Source organism: Acanthopagrus latus, chromosome 2 (assembly GCF_904848185.1).
Source record: "Acanthopagrus latus isolate v.2019 chromosome 2, fAcaLat1.1, whole genome shotgun sequence".
NCBI classification, from domain to species: domain Eukaryota; kingdom Metazoa; phylum Chordata; class Actinopteri; order Spariformes; family Sparidae; genus Acanthopagrus; species Acanthopagrus latus.
In genome coordinates this window covers 27980092-27987634 of record NC_051040.1, presented here as the reverse complement: position 1 = coordinate 27987634, position 7543 = coordinate 27980092, and the positions used below count along the sequence as shown (strand labels likewise).

General features: G+C 39.9%; 1 protein-coding gene across 3 annotated transcripts in view; it reads left to right on the top strand.

Moving 5' to 3' along the window:
* LOC119011590 (sorting nexin-19-like) overlaps window positions 1-7543 on the top strand; it is a 43309-nt gene that overhangs the window by 13809 nt on the left and 21957 nt on the right. The gene's annotated exons all lie outside the window — the stretch shown is intronic.

Sequence of the window (7543 nt, the reverse complement as noted above, 5' to 3'; positions counted from 1 at the left end):
TACGATCCATATAATACATTTGAGAAATAGTATGAAAATTATACATAAAGTACATGTTTAACCATCCCATTTCAAGCGTGTACTGCAGTATTCACTTCCGTAGTACAGCAGTTGTGCAGACTACATGTAAGTTAGCCAAGGAATGCTAATTGCTTGTTCACGTGATTGGAATTATGGTACACGGAGCCAACACAGCATCTGTAAACACACTCACCCTCCAACTTAGTAAAACTGCAAACAAATGTTATGAAGTCACTCTGTATCAATCACTGAAAAAACTAAAATATTCACAAATGTTGCCCATTTTTTAGAAGAGACACAGCTAATCATCTGTAGAAAGCCCCTTGCCAGTATGGGACTAACTTTTCTCATCATAAGACATTAAATAAAACTCATGCAACTCTTCTCATAAAGTAAAATGTTGCAGAATCAAAAACCTGTTGTTGATAGATTACCAAACAACAATCTGTATGAATATCAGTCCAGGTGATACTGCTCCCACAAGAACATGCTCCCACTGAGCAATACACAGACCTATAAAAGAATTTGGACTTCATCATTGCTGTGCTGAGGTATGTCTGGTCAGTGGTTTGCTGACGGCAAACACATGGTATGTGAACTGTAAGTAGACTGTGAGAGAGAGTCTTGGTATTTTTGGCAGCCTGTCAGTTTTTTAACTGTGCATACTGACAGCATACTGTGCGCCCCAATGGATTATGTCTGTGACTCCAAAATCTATTATTTTTATCAGCACTGCGGAATTGAATGGACTGGCAACAATTCTGGAGTTTGCTTTTAGTGTATTAGATGAATAGTAGCTCCAAAACAGTAAAAAGTTAATTCTCTGAGGAGCATTAAGGTGCTAATCAAGTTGTTCCTTTCATTTTTCACCCAACTGTGCCTTCATCTGCACCAAAATGCTCTCACCAGCCACACCCTCCAGTGCTTTCCGGACAATCTAGAGGCTTTAGCCGGGCAAATGGGAAGACTTTGCACAATGGGTCTCTTGACCACATCTCAAAGTGTAAGTGTTCTGTTATAAATGGCAACACGCAGTTTAAAACCTGCCATCAAAGAGAGGCATAATGGGTGTTGCTTCTGGAATGGGGACTATGGAGCTCACTCTGTTAGCTGTGTAGCTAGTTGCATTTTAGTGAATATTTGAATGCTTTAGAGTCAAATCTTTGCACCTTTTAACAATAAAAAAAGAAAAATATAGCTTTAAAGAGAGATTACAGAGAGATTATAGCTATAAAGAGAATTTTAAAGCCTGGTTACTATCTCACCGTCACAGATCTGACCAGTCACTGCACAAAGTGAGCATGATTGTCAGATTATTTGCCTCAGAAACTACAGAAATTGTCTGAAGCAACTACCTCAATTCCAACCCAGTATGGTTATAGTGTGAGAGGTAATGACACCTGCACAGATCTCCTCTGTCCAAAGGAAATACATTTTTGTCTCTTGGGTCTGCGATGTTGGTGAGGATTCTTGGGTCATCCAGGTTATGGTGAATTTAAATGCTGTATCATAAAGCAACTGGACTTGTTTCAGCTCCTTGAATACATTTCACCTCTCACCCAAGAGGCTTTTTTCAGTTGTTCAGTTCAGTTTTATCCTTGATCTCTTTGTTTTGGTTACAACCTTAAGCCAAATGACCATAGGTGAGGGTTGGACTCACTGCACCACATCCCTCAGGTAGTGGTACAACACTAGCATAAGTACAGATGTGTTGCTCTCCTGGTCTGATTTATCCTAATTTGTGATCAAAACTCCAACAGTTCTGCAACCAAAAACTGTGTCAAGTCCTTTCAATAATGCATTTGCTCTAAAATATAGAAGTGTGCATGCATGCATATATGCTTGCACTATTTGACCCTCATGAGAATGCTTGACATCAACTCCCCAAACATTTGTCAGAGATAGGTATAGCTCCTGCTGCCAGTAAACTGAACATGCAGACAATGTTCTCAGGTTCTAGTGTATGTGCTGTTAGTGCTGTGACCTCACGTTCCCTGGGGTGTCAGCACCAGAATATAATTCCTTCACATTGATACTGGGCCCTCTATTTTAAGGAGGTCAACCAGCTAACTTTGAAAGGCCTTGGGCTTTTTGTTTGGCCTCGTCTATATTAGGCAGCGGTCTGTCAACATTGCACTGACAGCTCTCAGTGTGGCAGGTATCCTCTCATCAAGCGGTTTCTCTGTACAGAGGAGCTGAGATGCTCTGGCTGTGAACTGCTGTTGATAGAAAAAACTATGTCTGAAATTGTGTTACTAAGATAGCTCTTGTTTATGTATACTCTTTCATTAGAGTTGAAAACAAATGCAAAGTTATAAACAGTATAGACAGTAAAACAAAACAAAAAAAAATCCATTCATAAATGTGCTATTTAAAAGAAAAAAATCATAAAAAGCAGCAATAGCATACATTCAGTTGACAATTATATCAAAGGCTTATATAAGCAAGCTACTCAACTAAAAAGAAAAGGTGGCGGATCAGTGATCAAAATAGTATCTTATGTGTGATTAATGTTGTATGTTTTTAGATTTGCTTTTAGTGGTCTGCTTTTATGAAATGTGTTTCTAGTGTATTGCTTCTATGTTCACATCTAAAGTATCTTTGATTGTTTTGAAAACTAAAAATTATAAAATATATTCTTCTTAATATTATTATTACCATAAAACCTATTATGCCGAAGCACAAAATCCATATCTCAAGAAGCTGCATTTTTTTGATAAAGGTATAATTTGTGACAAACAGCATTATAATGAAGTACTGTAGAGCTACAGAGAAGTCCTGGTCTACAGATCTCCAGATTGAAGAAAACATGTTTGTTTGGTGCAGACCCCAACAAACGTCACATCATCTTGATTTTGATAGGTTTTTTAGTGAAAATCCAAAGTGAGTGATGCTAAAAATATAACCCGAACCCAAATCATACCTGAAGCATTACAGGATGTACACCATCTGATCGAGAGATCTTCTAGTTCTCATTCCTTGTAATGCCTGAAAGTGCAGCTAAACAGTATTTATTAAAGTTATTCACAGCCCCTTAAATATCATCATACAACATTACATCTGCTAAACATAAGCATGCAAGCATTGTTGTTGTACATCTATAGAATAACACTGATTCCTGCAGCTCTGTGCAGCTTTAAGCCATTTATAGCTCATTGTTTGGTTTTCTAACAGCAATGATAATACCAAAGTGATAACCTGATGGTGTATCACCAACATGCAAAGCCAGTTTCCCTCTAGCCCCAACACTGTTTTGGAAAGGGCAGCTGATTGGTGAGAGGCAAGAGATGCTGCTGGCGGCAAAAACTTCATCCATGCAAGTCTACAGTCCAGTGTAGTGAATGCACATCTGTCAAAATTGTGAGTGGACAGAGAAAGTGTATGTTTGAGTGTGGAGGATGAAACCAGGACCAAACTGGGTGTGTGTGTGTGTCTGTGTGTGACAGGTCTGGCTGGAACAGCCAGCTCTCTGCTCCTATAAATGGGGTCCAAGGCGAGACTCTGGTTTGGGAGATGTCTGATTTTTATGGACTGGAAAGTGGGACAGTTTAAAATGAATATAGTCTCTTTCTCTTAGACAGCAGTCTGGATGGAAAGTTCAGCTGGAGCCAGATTGTTGTCAGTGTCTAGATGTACTGTAGATGTAACAGAGTGCAGCCACTTGATGTTGACATCACAAGCATTTGTATGGACACATCATGGCTTTCCTTTGTTAAATGCGTCTGTTAACCTGATGCTGCCTTCATTTGGCAAATAAAAGGCTGAGTAAACTCAGTTGTTGATTAGTATTGAGGCAAACATCTGTCAATACAAATAAATATAAATAACACTTTCACAAAAACAACCTTACACTTATGTCAGTCTTCAAAATGTGTTATGGCAACTTCATAGATGCATGCAAGTGTTGAGGTGGGTTTGCCTGAAAACCAAATGAAATATGGCCTTTGAGACTCCTGTACTCACTTGCGTGCACTGAACAACATTGGCTGCAATCTTATGGTGGAGAAAGTGGGTCAGTGGTGGCGATGATACAATATAATGGTTGTAATGAATATAATTGAATCAAGTTGTTCAGATGTTTTCTGTGAGCTGTTTTGCCATTGGACTTTGGTCAGTAACACTCTGTAAGTGTGGAACATTCCCTCAGTGAGTCCAGAGGACACATCATATCTGCTGATAGACTGACATTTTTACCACTCCACCTACTTGGAGAATGCGCAGCCACAGGTGCTCTTTCTCCGTGCACCTGTACTACCTACTACTTTTTCTGGTTTGTCAGTATGCTGCTTTTTGGTCTTAAGGGTTTACAGCACGTTCTCACCCCAACACGTGGCACCTCTGCTCTGCCAGTTTTTTGCTGCACCTGTCACGCAATGACATGATTCTTTATTTTTACTCCCTAAAATGGCATATTACTACATACGTGAGCAATTCAAATGGTACCGCAAGTCCTCGCTGACAGCTTGATGATGGAGGTGAGGATGAAGGGGAGCTTGGAGGATTAAAAGCTTGTCAACAGCTGTCAAAAAGAACACTTTGACTCTCTCAGTCTTCTTATTTTGCTCTTTCAGTCTCTGCTTCAGCTACACTGTTAATTAATACCCAGGGATCTCGATCTGACATGCAGCGGCCTGCTTGGGTTTCACCAGTGGTGAACAACAAGTTGTTTGGCTTCAGGGAAAGTGGTTTCTGTCTCACTGCTGCACTATTTAGCCAATGACCACATTGTGGCATTTGGAGAGAACCCTGGAGATGCGGTCAGAACTCCAACATTAACAAATATATAACAGTGGCTTTTCTAAGTAGTATATTTTATTAAGCATGTGACCATTTGCATGCTATTTCATAGTTTGTTTTTTCAATTTTAAGAGCTGGCTGTTTGACTTTGAATGCAGAAGGTTTTGCAAAGAGTCTGGGCAGGTGGATTGCTTCAGAGCACTGGAGCGGGCTGTATCCAAGAACAACAGTCTTTAATGTTAATCTGGTCAGCATAGTAATTCCTAATATCATGTTTATTGCTACAGGCTCATTGAGATGAAATTGTCAATACAATGTCATCAAAATCATGGAAAATCTTAACAACAAAAGATACTATGACAGCCAGATGGTTATAAAGGTACAGCAAAACCAATAATTAGGGTTTTGATCAAAACATTCTTAACTCGTCTTTCACTTGCGGTCTTTTTTTTCTGTGCTTTCAGACACATCTCATGGTCTTTATGAGCAGATTGAATGTGCTCTGTTGTCATTGATATGGCTCGAAGTGATCACAACTGAGCCATTTTCATTACAAAATACAGTAGAAAGGGTCAGAAAAGCAATTCCTGAGTTAAGATTAGATTAAGACTGAGATTTTTGTCAAAATAATATTTCCACTGACTGAACCTTCACAAAAAAAATTAGCAGTTATGACTTCACCGCAGAGGTTGTGTTTTCACCACAACAGGATTTGGCAAAACTTGATGGAGAATTGATCTTAGCCCAGAATAGACTCCGTGAACTTTTGGTGGGAATCCAGATAAAGGGATGGATCCAGGAATGTGTCCTCAGGTTCTTTAACATTGTGTTTTCCAATATTTATATCATTGTCTCAGGGAACAGTGCATAGATCTTAATGAAAAAACTCAGGTGTTTTTAGTTGGCTGGTGTCTATGAGTGAATACAATTTTTTGCAGATCCTAGGTCCAGTGAGCTTAAATTCTGGTTAAGCATTTATGGGTGGTTTGAAGGACTATCAAGTCTTGTTGTGCTGCCCCCAAGTGGCAAAAGAAGCAATTGACGAAGGCTTAAGAAATGCATGACTTGACAAATTAAATTGTATTTCGCTCTGTGGAAACATTGTAGCTACAGAAGGGCATGACATATGTCAGTGATTTGCAAACCTCTTGTTCCCAAGGCACACTGAAGGACTAGCCAAAATCTCAAGGTACACCTGTACTCGTATCCTTTTAAAATTGCATCTATAAGACGTATCTTATCACTCTGTGCACGTGGTTTTTTTTCTACACCAATACAGCTCATCTAAAAAAAAAACTTCATAACAAAAACTTGAAACTTGGTAAGATTACATAAAAGCAGCAACGAACAGATTTAAATCAGACAGCTCACAAAATTAAGTGAGGGTAACTGCTCAGTAAAGAGCTCCATTTCCCCCGATGTTATCCTCTGTCACACTGGCTGTCAGTTGTGTCTGTCTTTGATGTGTCACTTTAATCATTTCTGCCACCCGTCAATTGGCATGAACAGCAAAACACTTTCCTGGATGTTTTTTTAAAAGTTTTTTCTAGGGTATAGAATTTGCCACTGCATTGGGAACTGAATGCGGACAAAGCACCAATAAAGTAGATTAAAAAACTAATTAATTTTTTGTTGTGTTGTAATCCCCATGCATACCAGAAAAGAAGACTGAAACAATTTTCTAATTTTATATTACTTCACTGTTGCTACCAAAGCCAGTTATTCATTCTCACACAGGCCACAGCTCTAGCAGTATCTTTGAGGCACAACTCAGGACCTGAGCTTGTTCCATGCTGCTGTAATGTGTTGAGCAGATCCATACGTTGAGATGTTTACCCACGTCGACCCACTCATTTGCCTGGTAGTCTGAGGCGGACTTGCCAACGTCTCCGCCAGACAGAAACAAATACTGGCCAAATTAATTAGCTCAGACAGTCTGGATCTGGATCTAAAATTACTGCATGTACGAATGTGTATCAGCAGATATTTAGTTTGAGATATTAAGAGTATGAGAGAATAGTCATGTGTGTCCGGCTCTGAAGACTATTTTGATCTTCTCATCTTTAGTAGCTGTTGTTTTTAGAATTTATTCTTTTGGACATCGTGTTTCATTTGGCGCCTCTGCCTGACTTTGCACATGTCAGAGTTCATTTTTTATCATGTCTTAGCATAACAGAAGGCCTCATGATGTGTTACTGTATGAAGACCCAGTGATTATCAGTGACAGTGATGTGGAGAATCAAGGGGCTCTCTCCCTTCTAAATGATTGGCTCCAGAACAGAGACCCCTCCACAACTCTGGATTTTTGACTCCGCTGGTTGTTTTCACAGTGAGGAGGTTATATTGGAGTCCTCTGCTGTTTTTTTTCTGCTTCTTTTCCTTGACATATGGATCTCGGGGCCAGGCATGAGGTATAAACAGAAGATCCCACTTGGAAGCTCCATGTTACTTCTGCCAGCACGCATTCACTCTCAGGCAGTGAGTGTGGTGGTGGCCAGATGGGTGGGCCATTCATGACAGATTTGGTATTGGTGGAAGAAGAGGACAGAGTGTTGGCTGGAAAAGATGCTTGTTACATAATTGTGCAGGCTATCTATCAGCCTCTATAGAGTGGAGGAGGTGTGACATCTCTGGACAGGCTGTTCCTGAGATGAGACAAATTCAGACGCACTCCTCACAATGGGATCAGGCTGTCTGAGTGGTTTATATCTCACCCTGTGTTTCAGTTGGACGGTTGCCCTGTGTCATGTCACTGTCACGTTTGCTAGAGGCATATTTCCCTTTT